The 20,856-nt window shown below is 46.4% G+C and overlaps 2 non-coding genes across 2 annotated transcripts; one reads left to right on the plus strand and one right to left on the minus strand.

Moving 5' to 3' along the window:
• Positions 1-1,654: 1,654 nt before the first annotated feature.
• Positions 1,655-1,726, minus strand: trnae-cuc (transfer RNA glutamic acid (anticodon CUC)). The gene has a single exon. It is a non-coding gene; the product is annotated as a tRNA-Glu (tRNA).
• An 18,612-nt stretch (positions 1,727-20,338) lies between these two features.
• trnap-cgg (transfer RNA proline (anticodon CGG)) lies at positions 20,339-20,428 on the plus strand. The gene is given in 2 exon segments: positions 20,339-20,374; positions 20,393-20,428. It is a non-coding gene; the product is annotated as a tRNA-Pro (tRNA).
• The last annotated feature ends 428 nt before the right edge of the window (positions 20,429-20,856 follow it).

The raw sequence follows: 20,856 nt of genomic DNA on the forward strand, positions 1-20,856 counted from the left end.
CCCAATGTGGACCCACCAATGGGCCAGCAGGTCGGAGGAAAGAGCAAAGCCCTTCCTGCACTGTGACATCTGGGCAGAAGAATGGCCTCTCCTCGGTGTGGACCCACTGGTGTCTCAGCATGTGGGAAGAACTGCTGAAGGCCATCTCGCACTTGGGGCCGGAGAACGGCCTTCCCTGGTGTGGACCAACTGGTACGTCAGCAGGGCAGAGGAATCACTGAAGGCCTTCCCGCACTCAGGGCAGCAGAAGGGCCTCTTCCCCTCTGCGGAACCATTGGTGCTTCAGAACACTTTCAAATTTCACAATATGCTTCTGATAGGAGGGAGACCAGAATTGCACACAATATTCCAAAAGTGGTCTAACCAATGTCCTGTACAGCCACAAAATAACTTCCAAACTCCAATACTCAGTCAGAGGATTGGGAAAGCTTTCGAAACCCACAAAAAACAAGCAGGAAAGAATGGAGGGACAAACCGAATTTTTGAGAGTCAGCTTGGAAGCATCACTGAGAAATCGACGGACTGGGTTTATTGGGTACCCGTTCTCCTTAAATACACTATATACGTATTTCTCTTGTGCTCTTCGTAGTTTCTCTGTGCTGCAGTGTGTAGTGGCTCGTTGATATAATGTCCTGATGCAGCTTCGTTTGTGGTTGTTGGGATGATTGTTTCTGTGGTTAAGAACTTGGTTTGCGTGTGTTGTTTTTCTGTCGACGCTAGTTTGAAGTTCCCCATTGACTGTTCGTTCTCCTGTGACATCTAAGAATGGCACTTTGTTGTTGTTCTCCTCCTCTTCAAACCAGGAGACCCCTCAGGCCACAGTCTCACTACTTGGAACACCAATATACAGACTAGTCAAAGGCCTCCACTGAAGATTAAAACACCAAGTCGAAGATTCACGTCACTCCATTTACTCCATCCAAGAATTCCTGAACAACAAAGACACCAAGATCGAAGATGATGGAATAATGTTGTGCTTTGGCATAACAGCCCTGTTCACATCCATTAACATCAACGTGGCCAAAGAAAATTGGAGACACTACTCGAAGAACCAAAGTCACAAACACAGCACCAACTTCATCAGCAAAGATAACAGTGTCAAGCTCGTGGAACTGTGCCTTATCACCCACTTCATATTCAGTAACAAGCCTCAAACAAATCAACGGAACACCCATGAAACCACCAGTGTCAGGATTCCTAGCAGAAGCAATAATGCAGAGACTCGAACAAACAGCCCTTTCAACGATCCAACCCAAACTTTGTGTCCGCTACAGTGATGACACTTTTGTCATCAAAAAATGAAACAAATTAGAGGAAACCTTCGTAGTTTCTCTGTGCTGCACCATCAACAATATCCTTACGGGCATAAAATTCACAAAAGAGGAGAACAACAACAAAGTGCCATTTCTCGATGTCACAGTAGAGCGAACAGTCAATGGTAAATTCAAAACAGCGTCTACAGGAAAACAACGCACGCGAACCAAGAACTTAGCGACAGAAGCAATCATCCCTACACATACAAACAAATCTGAATCAGGACACTATTTCAACGAGACACGACACACTCGAGCACCCAGGAACTTCGAAGACCAATCAATAACTGGACAGCGCATTTAAGAAGAACGGGTAGCCAACAAACCCCACAGAAAATTGCTTCCCTGACCGGGAATCGAACCCGGGCCGCGGCGGTGAGAGCGCCGTATCCTAACCACTAGACCACCAGGGAGATGTCAATGCATGGTGTCAGATCTGCTAGAAATGACTTACCTGCCCGAAAATCGAACCCGAGCCGCGGTATATCGAAGGCTTTCACCTGTGCAACCACCAATATCATTTCTTGTATCCATTGCTCCCGGTGCGGTATCCTCTACATTGGGGAGACTGGAGACTCCTCGCAGAGTAAAGTCACAGCGCTGAGGGAACATCTCCAGGGCACCCGCACCAATCAACCCCATCGCCCTATGGCCCAACGTTTCCCCCCACCTCCCTCCCACTCTGCCGAGGACATGCAGGTCCTAGGCCTTCTCCATCGCCGCTCCCTCCCCATCCGATGCATGGAGGAAGAACGCCGCATCTTCCGCCTCGGATACATTCAACCCCCAGGACATCAATGTGGACTTCACCAGTTTCCTCATTTCCCCTCCCCTACCTTACCTCAGTTCCAACCTTACAGCTGACCTGTCCTACCTTCCAATCTCCCTGACCACCTATCCGCTCCACCCTCCTCTCTGACCTGCCACCTCCACCCCCACCCCCATTCACCTATTGTACTCTTTGCTACCTTCTGCTCAGCTCCCCCCCCCCCCCCCCCACCCCCACCAATTTATCTCTCCACCCTGGAGGCGTCCTGCCTCTATTCCTGATGAAGGGCTTTTGCCCGAAACAGCGATTTTCCTGCTCCTCGGAAGCTGTTTGACCTCCTGTGCTTTTCCAGCACCACTCTGATCTAAACTCTGGTTTCCAGCATCTGCAGTCCTCACTTTTGCCGAACCAGTAAACCCAGTGTGCCGATTTCACATCAACAAACTGACTCAAGCAGACGCAACGTGTGCAGAAACCCTAGCCACATTACTTTACATTCAAGACATCTGGGAAATGATGTCCAGACATCTCAGCCCTCTCAGCATCATGGTAGCCCACAAACCTACCAACACACTTAAACAGCGGCTAATGAACCTGAAATACCCGATACAAACAACCAGCAAACGAATGTTATTTACAAAATACCATACAAAGAAATATATACATGAACTCTGCCGCACAGTTCTCTGTGGCAAGAAATGCTGGGATGAGATAAGGAAGATTTTTTTTCAGCCAAAAAGAATCGGCACTGACTGGACAGCCATTTAAAATCAACGCTGTCAGCCCAGGATGGAAGATCCAAAGGGATGAACAGCTTTCATATTTCCTGAAGATTTACAAAACTGAGACTGGGTTTTGGTGTTTGTTCCCTCTCCACTCCCAGGAGCCGCAGTGGTTGGGGCGGTGAGTTGGGGAAATTGAAATGTGCCCGTGAGCAGCGTGTGGGGCTCTTTCAGCTTCCCCTCCTCTGACAGCGCTGTGGCTTGACTCTGATGTTCTCAGGGACACTTACTGACGCGAGACAGTGAAAAGATTCTCGTTCCTGCAGATCAGGAATTCAAACCGTATGCCGGCTTCAGGACAATGAGAAAGATTAATTGGGGTGTGTGAAGAAGCTGTGAGTTGCATTTCAAACAGGTAGGTGGAGTCAGATGCGTCATCCATTGCGCCCCTGGCACTGTGCGTATCTAACGCCACCATGCTGCAGAGCTCTGACGTGAACACGGACATGCGCAGCAATGGGAATATTCACAAGGTGAACAGCCAAAGATAATCACCGTCACTGATTCCCTTCCATTGTCTCAACTTTGTGAAGCAGTATCTTTCATTGGGAAATAAAACACCTTTGTTCTTAGGTACCTGCTTCATTTCGATCACGACTTCATGCCCCTCACTGTTCTAGTCTCATTTCCAAACACTTGACTCATTGCCTCAAAAGCAGCTCTGTGGGTATCTGCTTGTTCCACCCTGACAGGCAGTGGGTTGCAGATTCCCGACCAGTCTCAACGTGATTGAAATATTTCAACCCCTCCACTGATGTGCATCTAAAAAAAAACCGTGGAGCAATCTCCCTTTCTTTCTGACGACAGTTCTCAACTGTAGTCGGCAGGGTTCACACCTGCGTGGGGAAACCGCAATGGATTTCAAGTCTGTCGCATTAACCACTCGGCCCACGAATACAGAACCACACTGACAGCTTCATTTCCCAGGTCTCTCTGTCTGTGGAGCTGAGAAAGAGTGAATCATTGCAGAACTTGTTTGAATCCAATCACTTAACAGGTTTCGAAAGTGTTAAATATCTGCAAATGGCGAGTCTGGGTGTTTCATCCCGAAAGATGAAATGGACGTTCAGTTAAAAACAAAAACTGAAATTGCAGGAGCAACTCAGCATGTCAGGCAGCATCTGTAGAAAGAGAATCAGAGACAACATTTCAGAAATCTTTTTTTTTCCTTATCCAGGTACAGCCAAACCTGCTGAGTTTCTCCAGCCGTTTCTCTTTCTGTTTCGGATTCTCAGCATTCGTAGTCCTTTACGTTCGAAATTAAATCAATTCAGAAACCCCTTTGTGCTTCCTCAGTGGAGAAGATTTCCGTTTGGGAAACATTTTCCTGACACCATTAAAAACGCTCATCTTCGCAGCCAAGAAAGCGGTAGGAGGGAGAACAACAAACACTCCGTGCCTGGGTGGTCTCCAACCACAAACCTTCCGATTAACAACCGAACAGGCTGGCCAATTGCGATAGAGAGATACGTAAAAGCACAGCTTGCACAGTCTGTTAGAGGAGGCGGTTCGTCAATGCATAATTCTGTCTGTCGTGCCTAGCATGAACACTGTCCTCTACAGTTTTACTTTTATATGCTAAAGCCTGGGCCATTCATTGTGAAGACATGGGGACAGTCTGATCCCGCCATCTGCAGGCACATCCATGTCACTAGGAACTAGCTTTCCTACACCGGGGCCATCGCCCTTTGAGCCTTTCAGTGTTTTGCCTGTTCCCGACTTTTCATAGTGACCCGGAGCCGAGAAGGGGTTTGAATTCCTGATGTGCAGGAACGAGAATTTTTTCAATGTCTCAGTTCAGTTCATGTCCCGAGAATAATAGAGTCAATCTCCCGGCCTCTTAAACAAGGGGACGGTGTCTGGACTGTCTCTGCTCAGTCGGACAGTTCATTCCTTCATTCTCCTCTAATTCCATTTCCCAAAGAGTTTCTAAAGAGTCACAAAGCGGGAGACTGGGATTTCTGTTTTACTTCATGAACATTTTTCCACCTGCTAACTGACAATATTTTGCCAAAATCTCTTCCCGATTGTAACACTTGCATCATGTCCAGGCATGAGGTATTTCCACTTTTGGGAATGTTCTCTTTGGAGCAAAGAAGGTTAACTGGAGATGTCCAGGGGCTGTTGGCAATGATGGGAGAAGAAGTGGTGGGAATGGGCAGGTTAATGATCAGAAGAACCTATTGCCACTGACGAGGGTCAGTTACTAGAGGAAAGGGATTGAAGTTCTTTAATGGAAAGCCGCATTTGTGTTGAACAAACACAGGGAATACTACAGAAAGGCAACGGGTCGAGCAGCATCTGTGGAAAGGTAAACAGAGCCGACGTTTTGAGTGTGCTACGGTTTTTGTTCAGAACACGAGTTTCCTGCATGGCAATAAATTCCCAGACGTGAGAAAACGTGGCTTTATTGAGACGGGTTTTGTGAAGTTTGAGCGATAATGCAACCAATAGGAAGTCATTTAAAATCGCCAGCGAAGAAAGCATAGTCAGCAGGTTACCACACTGGGCGGGAGAACCCCAAAGGGTGTCTAAGGCAGCAACGTAAATGTTCGGTCACAAGTGGAGGCCTAATATTTCTCATGGAATGTTTCCAACAGGAAAGGTGAGTATTGGGCTTGTCAGCCTATTTCAGCTTCCCCTCCTCTGACAGCGCTGTGACGTGAACAAAATTAAATCTATGGTATTGAATGACATAGCGTCGGATGATGTGGAGTCTGTGTGTGTGGAATTGAGGAACCACAAAGGCAAAAAAAACATAATTGGAGTTGTGTATAGACCTCCTAACAGTGGTCAGGACCAGGGTCGCAACATGTGCCGGGAAATAGAGAAGGCGTGTCAGAAAGGCAAGGTCACAGTGATCATGGGAGACTTCAATATGCAGGTGGACTGGGTAAATAATGTTGCTAGTGGATCTAAAGAAAGGGAATTCATGGAATGCTTACAGGATGGCTTTTTGGAACAGCTTGTCATGGAGCCCAGAAGAGAGCAGGCTATTCTGGACCTAGTGCTTTGTAATGAACCAGACTCTATAAAAAATCTTAAAGTACGGGAACCCTTAGGAAGTAGCGACCATAATATGGTAGAGTTCAGTCTGGAGTTTGAAAGGGAGAAGGCAAAATCTGATGTAATGGTGTTACAGTTGAATAAAGGTAATTATGAGGGCATGAGAGAGGAACTGACTAAAATAGACTGGAAGCAGAGGCTAACCGGGAAGACAGTAGAGCAAAAATGGCAGGAGTTTGTAGGTATAATTGAGGACACTGTACAGAGGTTCATTCCCAAGAAAAGAAAGATTATCCGGGGAGGGATTAGACAACCTTGGCTGACAAAGGAAGTCAGGAAATGTATTAAAGAAAAAGAGAGATCCTATAAAGTGGCTAAGAACAGTGGGAAATCAGAAGATTGGGAAGGATACAAAAGCAAACAGAGTATAACAAAGAGTGTAATAAGAAATGAGCGGATCAAATATGAAGGTAGGCTAGCCAGTAATATTAAAAATAATAGTAAAAGTTTCTTTCAGTACATAAGAAACAAACGACAGGCAAAAGTAGAGATTGGGCCACTTCAAACTGATGCAGAAAGCCTAGTGATGGGAGATAAGGAAATAGCAGGAGAACTTAACAAGTACTTTGCGTCAGTTTTCACAGTGGAAGACATGAGTAATATCCCAAAAATTAAAGGGTGTCACGGGGCTGAGTTGAGTATGGTTGCCATTATGAAAGAGATAGTGCTAGAAAAGTTAAAAAGTCTTAAAATTGATAAATCACCTGGCCCCGATGGGATACACCCTAGAGTTCTGAGAGAGGTGGCTGAGGAAATAGCAGAGGCATTGGTTGAGATCTTTCAAGAGTCACTGGAGTCAGGAAAAGTCCCGGATGATTGGAAGATGGCTGTTGTAACCCCCTTGTTCAAGAAAGGATCAAGGCAAAAGATGGAAAATTATAGGCCAATCAGTTTAACCTCGGTTGTTGGTAAAATTCTAGAATCCATCATTAAGGATGAGGTTTCTAAATTCTTGGAAGAGCAGAGTCTGATAAGTCAACATGGATTTCGTAAAGGGAGGTCATGCCTGACAAACCTGTTGGAATTTTTTGAAGAGGTAACAAGTAGGTTAGACCAGGGAAACCCAGTGGATGTGGTCTATCTAGACTTTCAAAAGACCTTTGATAAGGTGCCACACGGGAGGCTGCTGAGCAAGGTGAGGGCCCATGGTGTTCGAGGTGAGCTGCCGGGATGGATTGAGGATTGGCTGTCGAACAGAAGGCAGAGAGTTGCGATAAAAGGTTCTTTTTCAGAATGGCAGCCGGTGACGAGCGGTGTCCCGCAGGGTTCGGTGCTGGGGCCACAGCTGTTCGCATTATATATTAATGATTTGGATGAGTGAACCGGGGGCATTCTAGCGAAGTTTGCCGATGATACGAAGTTAGGTGGACAGGCAGGTAGTACTGAGGAAGTGGGAAGGCTACAGAAGGATCTAGACAGGTTGGCAGAGTGGTCCAGGAAATGGCTGATGGAATTTAACGTGAGCAAGTGCGAGGTATTGCACTTTGGCAAAAAGAATAAAAGCATAGACTACTTTCTAAATGGTGAGAAAATTAATAAAGCCAAAGCACAAAGGGATCTGGGAATGCTAGTCGAGGATTCTCTCAAGGTAAACATGCAGGTTGAGTCCGTGATTAAGAAAGCGAATGCAATGTTGTCTCTTATCTCAAGAGGGTTGGAATATAAAAGCAGAGATGTACTACTAAGACTTTATAAAGCTCTGGTTAGGCCCCATTTGGAGTACTGTGTCCAGTTTTGGTCCCCACACCTCAGGAAGGACATACTGGCACTGGAACGTGTCCAGCGGAGATTCACACGGATGATCCCTGGAATGACAGGTCTAACATATGAGGAACGGCTGAGGATACTGGGATTGTATTCGTTGGAGTTTAGAAGATTAAGGGGTGACTTCATCGAGACGTACAAAATAATACATGGCTTGGAAAAGGTGGATGCTAGGAAATTGTTTCCGTTAGACGAGGAGACTAGGACCCGTGGACACAGCCTTAGAATTAGAGGGGGTCATTTCAGAACAGAAATGCGGAGACATTTCTTCAGCCAGAGAGTGGTGGGCCTGTGGAATTCATTGCCACGGAGTGCAGTGGAAGCCGGGACGCTAAATGTCTTCAAGGCCGAGATTGATAGATTCTTGTTGTCTAGAGGAATTAAGAGCTACGGGGAGAACGCTGGTAAGTGGAGCTGAAATGCGCATCAGCCATGATTGAATGGCGGAGTGGACTCGATGGGCCGAATGGCCTTACTTCCACTCCTATGTCTTATGGTCTTATGGTCTTATGATGTTCTCAGGGACATTTACTAACGAGAGACAGTGAAAAGAGTCTCGTTCCTGCAGATCAGGAATTGAAACCGTAGGGCGGCTTCAGGACAATGAGAAAGATTAATTGGGGTGTGTGAAGAAGGTGTGAGCTGCATTTCAAACAGGTAGCTGGAGTCAGATGCGTCATCCATTGCGCCCCCATGCTGCAGAGTTCTGACGTTAACACGGACATGCGCAGCAATGGGAACATTCACAAGGTGAACAGCCAAAGATAATCACCATCACTGCTTCCTTCCATCGTCCCAACTTTGTGAAGCAGTATCTTTCATTGGGAAATAAAACACCTTTGTTCTTAGGTGCCTGCTTCATTTTGATCACGATTTCAAGCCTCTCACTGTTCTAGTCTCATTTCCAAACACTTGACTCATTGCCTCAAACGAAGCTCTGCGGGTATCTGCTTGTTCCACCCTGACAGGCAGTGGGTTGCAGATTCCTACCAGTCCCAATGTGAGTGAAATATCTTTCCCCCTCCACTGATTAGAATTTTAAAGAAGAAACCGGGAAACAGTCTCCCTTTCTTATTGACGACATTTCTCAACTCGAGTCGGCAAGGTTCATACCTGCGTGGGGAAACCGCAATAGATCTCAAGTCCATCGCATTAACCACTCGGCCCACGAATAAAGAACCACACTGACAGCTTCATTTCCCAGGTCACTCTGCCTGTGGAGCTGAGAAAGAGTGAATTATTGCTGGGTTTGTTTGAATCCAATCACTTCACAGGTTTCGAAAGGATTGAATATCTGCACATGGAGAGTCTGGGTGTTTCATCCCGAAAAATGAAATGAACTTTCAGTTAAAAACAAAAACAGAAATTGCAGAACTCTGTTTTCTCCAACCGGTACTGCCAAACCCGCTGAGTTTCTCCAGCAGTTCCTCTTTCTGTGTCGGATTCTCAGCATCCGCAGTCCTTTACGTTAGAAATTAAATCAATTCAGCCTCATGTGCAGGAATGAGAATCCTTTCAATTTCCCAAAAAAATCGGCAGAGATTTCAAGGCGTTTGGAAAAAAAAGTAAAAGTGACACTAGGAAGAACATTTTCGCACAGGGAGTGGTTCGGATCCGTAAATCCCTGTCTGACCGTGACAAAGAGGCAGATTCAAAAACACAAAAGGGAATTCGGTGGTCATGTTCAAAGTAACAATGTGGAGATTTACAGGGAGAAGGCAAGGGAATGATACGAATAGAGACTCTCATTTACTTGCTGTGTAGAACCAGCAGAGCTAAGGTGGGCCTCCAAATGCGCTGTGACACGTGTTGTGATTCAGAGTGAACTCACAGTTCGACCAACGGAAGGTGGGAATTTAGAAAAAGTTTATATTTACACAATCTCCTCACGTCAGCGCAACAGCAAAATGGTTTAATTATCCACCAGTGGAGGGAGCCCTGTTCCTGGAGATGGGACAAACAGCTGGCTCAGGGATACCAGTCCACATTGCTACCTTTGCTGCCAGTTCAGTGGGAGAACATTGGAGGGACAAAGGCGTGAATAACGATCTGTGTAGGAGGGTGACTAACTGTTAATGGAGACTGTTCCTGGCTAACAATAAGTCGTGTGTAACAGCAGACTATGTGATAACAAGGCCTCGTGTGGGTGTGGTAAGGATCAAGGGCATGGGGGAGTTCGGGTCCAAACAATATTGAACTCGATGTTGAAGACTGGAGAGCCATAGGATCTTCTGCAGGCAGAACCAAGATGTTCTGCGAAGTAGTCACCCAGTTTATGCTTCATGCTACGTTGGGGAAACCACACTGTGAGCAACGAATGCAGTAGACTAGTTTGTGGCAAATGTGCAGGTAAAGTGCTGCTTTACCTGGAAGATATGTTCGAGCCCTTGGATATTCAGGAGGGAGCAGGTAAATGGGCAGGTGTTACGCATTCGGCGGTTGCAGGGGGAAGTGCCTTGGGACAATGGGAGGTGGGTGTGGGATGTTGCGACAGAAGGAAGAGTGGACCCGAGGTGTAAGCCCTGCCCATTTACTTCCTCTCATATATAAATCCGTGAAGTTGAAAGAACTTTCCATAGAATGATTCAGTTCCACGTGACTCATGAACTAATTTGTATTCATGTTGCGGGGCCAGCATCATTATTGTGCAGCTGCAGGCCATCGTCGGCGGCTCGCCCTGTAACGTCACGGCACGGCTGGAAGCCCTCGGGCAGTTTATCAAAGAAACCTCCCTGTGGGTCAGGGCAACCTGCATCGGGAAGCACTGGGATGGTCAACCACCACCAGTTCACATGGGGAACAAATCTCCACATTACACAGCCCTCGAGGCAAACTTCCTTTCCTTCGACTTAAAGTTCAAGAGTCCTCAAATTTCTTCCAGGTGTTCGCTAAATATATCTATGAGCACTTTGTTAAAGCTTGAACGTTGCGAGTGTTGAAATTTTGTGCTTTTGGCGAAATCACAGTTCGAAAAAATAGAATGTGGGAATTTAGACAGAGTTTATATTTGCACGACGGCGATATGTCTGTGGGTGCGTGATGGGAACATCACCCAGAAGGGAAACTACTTCTCCTATTCAGTCAATGTCGTCTTTACCAGCTTTCCCATATAACGGCGCTCTGTTCTGCACCCCGCCTTCTCATCTCTTTCCCAAAAAACTTCGACATAAATATTTCACATTGATATACTGGCCCAATGTGCACAGTTGAGATGATACCCTCGTGGAGATCTGAGTGGTCTTCTGTTGTTCTCTGTACCCTATGTTGAGGAGGGCAATGCTTGTCACTGGTTACTCCGGTGTGAGAGAAAAGTTTAGAAATAAAACTGTTCAACTTTCTGCCAGTAGAGCGGGCCCGGGACAAACAGCAGCAGGGAGACAGAATGAGAAGCAGCTGTTCTGGAAACTCTTTGCCGCTTGCAATTCTCAGAGCAATGTCAAATGTATTTCACACTGAGCAAGACTCAGCTGGTTGAAGACGTGGAGTGGCAGTGGCGGCTTGCGATCTGTGTCGCTCGTTCGTCTAGGGGTATGGTTCTCGCTTTGCGTTTTCCCCTGCGAAACATCCCGGGTTCAAATCCCCAGCGAGCCCGCGTTTCCTGATTTGTGCAAAAGTGCCCGATTAACTTTCTCAACCTCACTAAACGAGGTTGGAGAACGAATTGGGCAGAAAGCAAGCAAGGAAGTGAAATGATGGAATATTGCGTTGACTTCAGTGGTGCCGTGTTTAAGGAATGTCAGCAATGAAGCAAGATTGGAACATTAGGACAGCTCTCCTCGGAGAACAGAAGTTTGAAATCTGGCCTGATTGAAACTTTCCAAGTCATGCGGGATCCAGGCAGAGAAAGTAATGCAGTTAAAGTGCTCCCACGCCTGAAAGGATCGGCAATGATTCGGCAGTTTTAAAGTCACGAGGAAAAGAACTAAAGGTGACATGAGGAAGAACGCTTTCGTACAGGGAATGGTTGGGGTCAGTAAATCCCTAACTGACATTGACAAAGAGGCAAATTCAACAGACGCAAAAGGAAATTCGGCGGTCATGTTTAAAGTAACAATGTGCAGATTTACGCTGAGAAGGCAAGAGAATAGAGAAACACGTTTACTTATTGTATTGAACCAGCAGAGTGAAGGTGTGCGCTGTGACACATGTTGTGACTCAGAATGAAATCACAGTTCGACCAACAGAATGTGGGAAGTTAGAAACAATTTAATATTTACACAGCCTCCATTTGTCTGTGAAACAGCATATTACACGACAGTAATGGAAATTAGATTAGATTACTTACAGTGTGGAAACAGGCCCTTCGGCCCAACAAGTCCACACCGAAGCATAATCCACCCAGACCCATTCTCCGACATTTACCCCTTACCTAACACTGCAGGCAATTTAGCCTGGCCAATTCACCTAACCTGAACATTTTTTTTGGATTATGGGAGGAAACCGGAGCACCCGGAGGAAACCCACGCAGACACGGGGAGAATGTGCAAACTCCACACAGAGTCGCCTGAGGTGGGAATTGAACCTGGCGCTGGCGCTGTGAGACAGCAGTGCTAACCACTGTTCCACCGTGCCGCCCACTTTCGAACGTGCATGCCGCGTGCCAGACGAAAACCTGAAGTGTTCTGTGGAAACCGGGAGCGTGCTGGGCCCATAACCCAGCGGTCGATGGATCGAAACCATCCTCTGCTCTTGCTCAAAGTCTCCTTCAGCAGCTTTCCTTTGTAAAGGTACTCTATTCTGTATCTTGCCTTCGCACCTACTTCCTGAATATCCTGAATCATACCGATACACTCAGGAAACTCACACGGTTCAAGTAACATGCTTTTTGGAGGTCTGAGTGGTCGTCTCCTGTTCTTCGTCGGTTTCCTATGAACTGATTCGCAAAACCACTTCTTTTAGGTGCCAATGAGCTGATAAAGTTGAAACACATGCCTTGCGGTTTCATCCATTCCCTGCAGTAATTCGCCACGCAGGTTCGGACGTGAATGACAAAAGGATCAGCATGTCACAAACCGTATCACCACTCAGACACAGCCCCTTACTATTAGGACAGATATCACTGATTGTGAATAACCTCAGAGAGAGAAAAGTGGCAGAGAGTCGCCGTGGACTCGATGGGCTGAACGTCTTCTGTCTGGGCGAGAATGATGTTACGTGTTTATGCCGTCCCACTGCCTGTCTCTGGGACAGAGAGGCTGAGGGAGCGACAATGGTTCATTTAACAGTCCCTTCCGTGTTGGACTGCCTGCAGTCCCTCAGCTCAGGGCCGTGGGGATGACTCTCAGTGAGTGAAGGTTTCACTCGGATTCTCTTCATCTTGGACACTTGGGGCTCAGAGGTTAACTGCTGCGCGGTCGCAGCGATGAAAGCGATGCCCACTTTGTGCTCATATGAATTTACTTGAGGGAAGAGTCCTCGGTGTCCATTTCTCTCTGCCCCGCCAGCACAGCATCTTTCTATCTCTCCGATAACAGACTTTGGAGGAAATTCATCATCAAAGTTACTCACTTCCCACGCATTAGTATAAGTGATACCTCTCACCCCAAGGGATTGAGAGAGAGAGAGCAGAAGAGCGAATGACTCTTCCCTCCCTCCAGAAAAGCGGACAAGTAGAAACAAATTGGTTTAATTATCCGCCAGTGGAGAGAGTCCAGTTCCTGGGAATGAGACAAGCATCAGCGCCCCGGGGACAGAATGACAAGCAGATGTTCTGGAAATTCTTTGCTGCTTGCAATTCTTGGAGCAATGTGGAACGTATTTCACACTGAGCAAGTTTCAGCTGGCTCAGAGTCTCTAGTGTACATTGCTCTCTGAGTTTATATTTGCACATCGGCGACATGTCTGCACAACAGCACATGGCACTACAGCAGTGAACATCTTTTGACCTCATTCTCGAACACGCCAGATGGAAAGCTGAATACTTCTCTGGAAAAGCTACCGTGCAATGCAGGGGAATGGCACAGCGGGTGCATGCTGGGATGATAAACCAGAAGCGAAACCATTTTCTCCTATTCACTCAATGTCGTCTTTAGCAGCTTTCCCGTATAACGGCGCTCTGTTCTTTTCCTTGCCTTGTGATCTGCTTCCGAAAACTTCGGGTATCTGAGTTAAATATGTCACATCGATACACAAGTCAAATTTACACAGTTGCTCTGGCACCCTTGTGGAGCTCTGAGTTGTCTTGTCCTATTCTCTGTCAGTGTGTCCTGATCTCGTGTGAAACCTCTTCTCTCAGATGGCAATGAACCGGTGAAGTTGAAACACATGACTTTCTGTTTTTGTTCATTTCCTGCAGTAAAGAAACCAACGCCCGTGTCACAAAAAACTTTCTGCAGGATCGCTGTGTCAAGACAAATTCTGAACACCAAGCAGGCTGCACAAAAATGTACTCATATCAATTTACCTGAGGGAAGAGTCTCCGGTGTCCATTTCTCTCAGTCTCCATCTTTCTGTCTCTCCGTTAACAGGATCTTTGGAACAAGTTCAAAGTTGCCCATTTCCTATGCATGACTGTAACTGACTTATCTTGCCTCAGGTAATAGTGCGAGAGAGCAGAAGAGCGAATGGGCTCTGCCTTCCACCAGCACAGCTTGCAAGTAGAAACAAAATGGTTCAATTATCCACCAGTGGAGAGAGCCCGGTCCCTGGGGACGGGACAAACAGCAGCGTCCTGGGAGCAGCGAGACAGATTGAGAAGCAGATGTTCTTGAAACTCTTGCCAGCTTGCAATTCTGGGAGCAATGTACAATGTATTTCGTACTGAGCAAGTCTCAGCTGCTTCAGGAGGTGGCTGCACCCATGGCTGGTGGCTCGTTAGTCTGGGATGTGATTCTAGCTTTGGGTCTTCCAGCGAATGCAGACGTGTGAGAGTTCCTGGGTTCCAATCCAAGGCAAACTCTCATTTCTTAAATTGACCTGAGCAAAAATGCCCAATCAATTTTCTCAAAAAGCCGCTTCGTTAAATAAGATCGCACTGCCTGAATTAGGGACGGTGCAGAGCTGCCATTGCAGTGAACACGGTGAAGAGAAACACTTGTTCAAAGTGAGAACAAGTATTGCAGATGTTTCGCCCGCGCAATCCGAGTCTGAATAAATCCTCCACTTGTATTACGCTCAATTCTGAGGGTGACACTTCAGGAAGCGGGGAAGTGAAGTGATTGCAGATGGCGCTGAACAGGTTAACGTGAATGGTCCCGTCCTGAGGAATGTCAGCAATGAAGGGAGATTGGAAAGTTTGGGGCAGCTGTCTTTGGAGAACAGAGGGCTGAAAGCTGGTCTGATTGAAATTTTCCACGTCATGATGGTTTTAGACAGAGAAAATAATGCAGTGTAAATGCTCCCAGGCCTGAAAGGATCGAGAATGATTTGGCAGAGATTTAAAGTCATCAGGAAAATAAGTAAAAGTGACATTAGGAAGACCGTTTTCGCACAGGGAGTGGGGTCAGTAAATCGCTGTCTGACAGTGACAAAGAGGCAGATTCAATGGACACAAAAGGGAATTCGGTGGGCACGTTCAATGTAACAATGTGCAGATTTACAGGGAGAAGGTGATTCTGAGTGAAATCGGAGTTGGACCAACAGGATACTCCATCACAGCAATGAAGGTGTTTTGACGTCATTCTCGAAGGTACATGCCACACTGCAGATTCAAAACCGAGTATTCCTTTGAATCGCGGAGTAATTTGTTGACAGTTATTCAGTTGAGGTGAGTGGAGTTGACCATTGGGAGCCACTCCAGTTGATAGGTCGAAGCCGTTTTCTCCTGTGTGATAGTCCCACCAGCACTCCAATTTGCTGTGCTTCCAGTCAGTAGATGCAGATTACTATCCGATACTGATACACAGACCACGATGACCCAGCTGTGGTGATAAGCTTTTGAAGATCTGAGTGCTCTTCTCCTGTCCTCTGTCTGGCTGCTATGACCCGAAACATCAAACCTCTCTTCTCCGAGATAGAAATAAACTGGTGAAGGTGAAACACATCAGTTGCGGTGTGTCCCATGCGCAGGAGGCCCTGCAGTAATTCCCCACGCTGTTTCACACAGCAGCATCCTCTCGGTGAATTACTCTTGGCAAAAAAATCGATTGAACCAAATCAGTGTCCGCCACTGGATTTTACTGCCACCGTTTATAAAATTCAGGCTCACCGTTAATGTGGAGAGAAACCGTCAGACTAGAGTTTCCGCTTCTCCTGTTGAGTAAAGATAATTTTAACTGTGTCCAGTGAGAGGAAAGGATTTGCTGTTGGTGGGAAACATTTCTATCTGAACTCGCTATCACTCTCCTGATAGATTGAAACAAAAAGCTGGGAGTCTCTGCATATGTTGTAAAATTATCGGCATTACATTAATTCACACCGCGCTGTCATCAACTGAACGAAGCGGCTGCCCAGAGGTAGGCGGCTGTGTTTAAATCCCGTGATGAACTGGGGGAGCTGAGCATTTACTCAAACAATGGGCACACCACCTCCCTGACACAGTGTTCACAAATCAAACTGACAGCAAAGCTTCACGTGTGATCGAAAATTTCCGCAAAGAAGATTTGGCTCAACAGATATCCGGAGTGAACGTACTCCTTTCTTGATTTGAAATATAAGAAGATGACGTCAGTGAGCCTGACGTGATTCGAACACACAACCTTTTGATTTGGAGTCAGACGTGCTACCGTTGCGCCACAAGCTCATGCATGGCCCACAGCCTCTACTCATGCTTAAGGGAAGTGATCGCACAGCAATGACTTTACGTTATGTGTAACAACGGAGATCAACAGTTCATGTGTGTTCTGTCTCTGCCCCCTCTCCTTCTGTCTCTCGAAGTAATTTCCAACTCTGCCTCAATAAAAAGGTGAAAGAACTGTGGATGCTGTATATCAGAAACAAAAAACAGGAGTTGCCGGTGACCCTTCCACAGAACTGATGGTGATTGGGAAAATGTTGGTTAAAATGCTGGAGATATTGTGGGAGGAAGGCGGATGCAGTTAATGATAGATCAGGACAGAGCTTAAAGCGAGGGAAGAACTGTGGACAGGAAAGGGAGTTGATAACGATCTGCGTGGGAGGATGAATGGAGACTGTTCGTGGCTAAGAATAGGTAGTGTGTAATGACAGACTATGTGATAACAAGGCTTGGTGTGTGTGGAAGGGACGAGGATACTATGGATTTCAGGCCCGAGAATTATTGAATTCGATATTGGGAACAGAGGGATGTAAGGTCTCCAAGTGAAATATTCGGTGCTCTTCGTTCTGCTGGTGCTGAGCTTCGCTGGAACACAGCAAACCTGAGACAGAGATGTTGGCCAGGGAACAGGGTGGGGTGTGGAATTGGCAGGCAACTGGAAGCTCAGGGTCTTTTTTGCAGGTAGAACGTAGATGTTCTGTGCAGCAGTCACCCAGTTTATGCTTCGTTTTCCCCAATGTCGATGAGACCACATTACGAGCAGCAACTGCAGTTGACTGGGTTGTAGGAAGTGCAGGTCAAGTGCTGCTTCACCTGGAAGGTAAGTTTGGACACTTGGATAGAGAGGAGGGAGCAGATAAATGGGCTGGTGTCAGACATTCGGCAGTTGCAGGGGAAAGTGCCGTTGGTCTATTGCGGTGGGAATGGGGTTAGGCTTGGAGGGAATGAAGGAAGAGTGGACCCAAGGTATAACTCCTGCCCATTTACCTATCTGCCAAATAGAGGAATTTGTTAAGTGTGTACAAGGACATTTTCTAATTCACAATGTGGATGTACATACTGGCGAGGGTGCAAAACCTAAGGGCCAGTAACCATAATTCTATTAACTTTAGAACAGTGATTAAAAATAATATATCAGATCTAAATGTTGAAGTTCTAAATTGGAGGAAGACTCAGGTATTAGGCAAGATCTTTCAAAAGCTGTTTGGGGGCAGATGTTCGCAGGTCAAAGGACTGCTGGAAAATGGGAAGCCTTAAAATATGAGATAACAAGAGTCCAGACGCAGTATATTCCTGATTCGGAGATGCCGGTGTTGGACTGGGGTGTACAAAGTTATAACATCACACCACACCAGGTTATAGTCCAAAAGGTTTACTTGGAAGCATACTAGCTTTCCGAGCGACGCTCCTTCATCAGGTGATTGTCTGATGCAGGAAAGGAAAGGCTGGTAGGTTTGGGAATGCTGGATGACGAGAGAAAATGAGATTTTGGTTAAGATAAAGAAGGATGGTATATATCAGGTATCGGCAGAGAGATCGAGCGAATCCTTAGAGTATAAAGGCAGTACGAGCATACTTAAGAGGGAAATCATGAGGGCAAAAAAGGGGCCATGAGATAGCTTTGGCAAATAGAGTCATGGATAACCCAAATGGTTTTTATAAATACATTAAGGAAAAAGGATAACAAGGGAGAGAATAGGGCCACTCAAAGATCAGCAAGGCGGCCTTTGTGTGGAGCTGCAGTAGATGGGGGGCGGGGGTGTGGGGGGGGGGGGGGGGGTGCGAGATACTGAACGGATATTGTGCATCAGTGTTTACTGTAGAGAAGGGCATGGAAGATCTAGAATGTGAGAAAGTAGATGGTGACATGTTGAAAAAATGCCCATATTACAGATGAGAAATTGCTGGATATCTAGATATGCATAAAAGTGGATAATTCCCAAGGACCTGATCAGGAGTACCCTAGAACTCTGTGGGAAACTGGGGAAGTGATTATTGGGCCTCTTACTGAGATATTTCTATCATCAATAGTCACAGGTGAGGTGCCGGAAGACTAGAGGGTGGCTAATGTGATGCCACTATTTAAGAAAGGTGGTAAGGAAAAGCCAGGGAACTATGGACCAGTGAACCTGACATCCGTGATGGGCAAGTTTTTGGAGAGAATCTTAAGAGACAGGATTTGCATGTATTTGGAAAGGCAAGAATTGATTATGGATAGTCAGCATGGCTTTATGCTTGGGAAATCATGTCTCATGAACATGATTGGGTTTTTTGAAGAAGTAACAAAGTGGATTGATGAGGGCAGAGCGATGGACGTGATCTATATGGACTTCAGGAAGGCGATCATCAAGGTTGCTCATGGGAGACTGGTGAGCAAGGTTTAATCAAGGCATGCAGGGACAACTCGCCATTTGGATACAGAACTGGCTAGCAGGCGGAGGGTTGCTTTTCAGACTGAAGGCCTGTGACCAATGGTGTGTCACAAGGATTGATGCTGGATCCGCTACTTTTTGTCATTTATATAAATGATTTGTATGCAAACGGAGGAGGTATAGTTAGCAAGTTTGTAGATGACACCAAAATTGGAGGTGCAGTGGACAGTAAAGAAGGTTACCTCAGATCACAATGGGACCTTGATCAGATGGGCCAATGGGCTGAGGAATGGCAGTTGGAGGTTAATGTGGATAAATGTGAGGTGCTGCATTTTGGAAAATCAAATCAGAGCATGACTTTTACACTTAATGGTAAGTTCATTGGAAGTGTTGCTGAACAAAGAGACCTTGGAGTTCAGGTTGATAGTTCCTTAAAAGTAGAGACTCAGGCAGATTGGATAGTACAGAAGGCGTTTGGTGTGCTTTCCTTTGTTGGTCAGAGCATCGAGGATAGATGTTGGGAGCTCATGTTGCCACTGTACAGAACATTGGTCAGGCCAATTGGTTTGGAATATTGCATGTAATTTTGGTCTGCTTCCTATCGGAAAGATGTTGTGAAACTAGAAAAGGTTTAGAAATGATTTACAGGGATATTGTCAGGGTTGGAGGTTGGAGGGTAGGAAGGTTTTATGGGGATTTGAGCCAAGTGCTGGCAAATGGGACGAGATTACGTTAGGATATCTGGGCTGCATGGATGAGTTGGACCGAAGGGTCTGTTTCCGTGCTGTACATCTGTGTCACTCTGTGAGACTCCATGGGATTCTCTGCCCAAGAGAGCAGTTGAGACAGCTTCATGAAGTTTATTGAAGACGCAGTTGGATGGGTTTTTGCATGGTAGGGGAATTAAGGGTAGTCGGGATTGTGCAGGTTGTTGGAGCTGTGATCTTAATGAATGACGGAGCAGGCTTGACCAAATGGTCTACTCCTGCTTCTGTTACTTTGAATCTGTAACACTGCATTTCCCGCGGCAGTAGTTTTCCCACGGCACAAAGGAGGTTTTCTAAAGTATATTTAAACCCCTTGCTTTGCTTGAACTCAAACTGTATTGACTTGGAGGAGAGTGGGATTTGCAAAGTGCCCTCCCCTCCACATGTGCCTCAACTGCAGGACAGCTGTCCGGCCCGCCCTCCATTGTTGACGTCACAATGCGGATGCAGCCCTGTCAGTTTCAGAGTGAAACTCCCTCCCTCTGGGCAACATCTGGGAGCAAAGCAATGTCTCCCCCTTTCCATATACCATCCTCCAGCAGCGGGGGGGGTGAAGGGGAGGTAGGGGTGGGTGAAACACTGTTCACTTGTAGCAACTGGAGTTAATCCAGGGAGGGAGCAGACACTCCAAAGGTGCTCAAATACTTTTTATCTCTCTTAAAGCTATTTTCCTTGTGTATTCCCTCAGTTTGGCACGTATACAGTTTGCACCCTAGAAAAGGATTGCTCCTTTCCTCATGTTCACAACTAAAAGGTTAGATTCTCAAGAAACTGAGCAGCATTTAAAGGATTGGCACATTGCTCAAAAAAGGTAGGTCTCATGGGGCCTGTGGCTCGTTGGTCTAGGGGTATGATTCTCGCTTCGGGCCTTTTGATGCGTGGGCCTGCGAGAGATCCCGGGTTCAAATCCCGGACGAGCCCTTGTTTCTTGCACTTCCTTGTGCAAAAATGGCCAGTCAATACTCTCAAAAAGCCGCTTCATTAAACGAGATACCGTTCGAATGAACGCGGCAAGGGCAGCACTTATTCAAAGAGAACACGTGCTTTACTTCACACAGAGGGTGGTGGGCGTTTGGAACGCATTGCCAGCAGACGTCGTAGATTCATTTAAGATGCGTCTGGATAAATGCATGAGTGGGTGGGGAGTAGAGGGATACAGATGCTTAGGAATTGACCGACAGGTTTAGACAGTACATTTGGAACGGCTCAAGCTTGAAGGGCCTGTTTCTGGGCTGTAAACTTTCTTTCTTCTATATGGTGTATATCTGATATTGTTGGCTGTTGTAAAAGTTTCTTTGTAATTATTAGTCACCTTCTAATGTAGTAATGGAGTTACGTCCTCTTTTTGT

The sequence above is a fragment of the Chiloscyllium plagiosum genome, unplaced genomic scaffold (genome assembly GCF_037043375.1).
Source record: "Chiloscyllium plagiosum isolate Xiang-an unplaced genomic scaffold, Cpla_swu_hap1 HiC_scaffold_27, whole genome shotgun sequence".
In the NCBI taxonomy this organism is placed as follows: Eukaryota; Metazoa; Chordata; class Chondrichthyes; order Orectolobiformes; family Hemiscylliidae; genus Chiloscyllium; species Chiloscyllium plagiosum.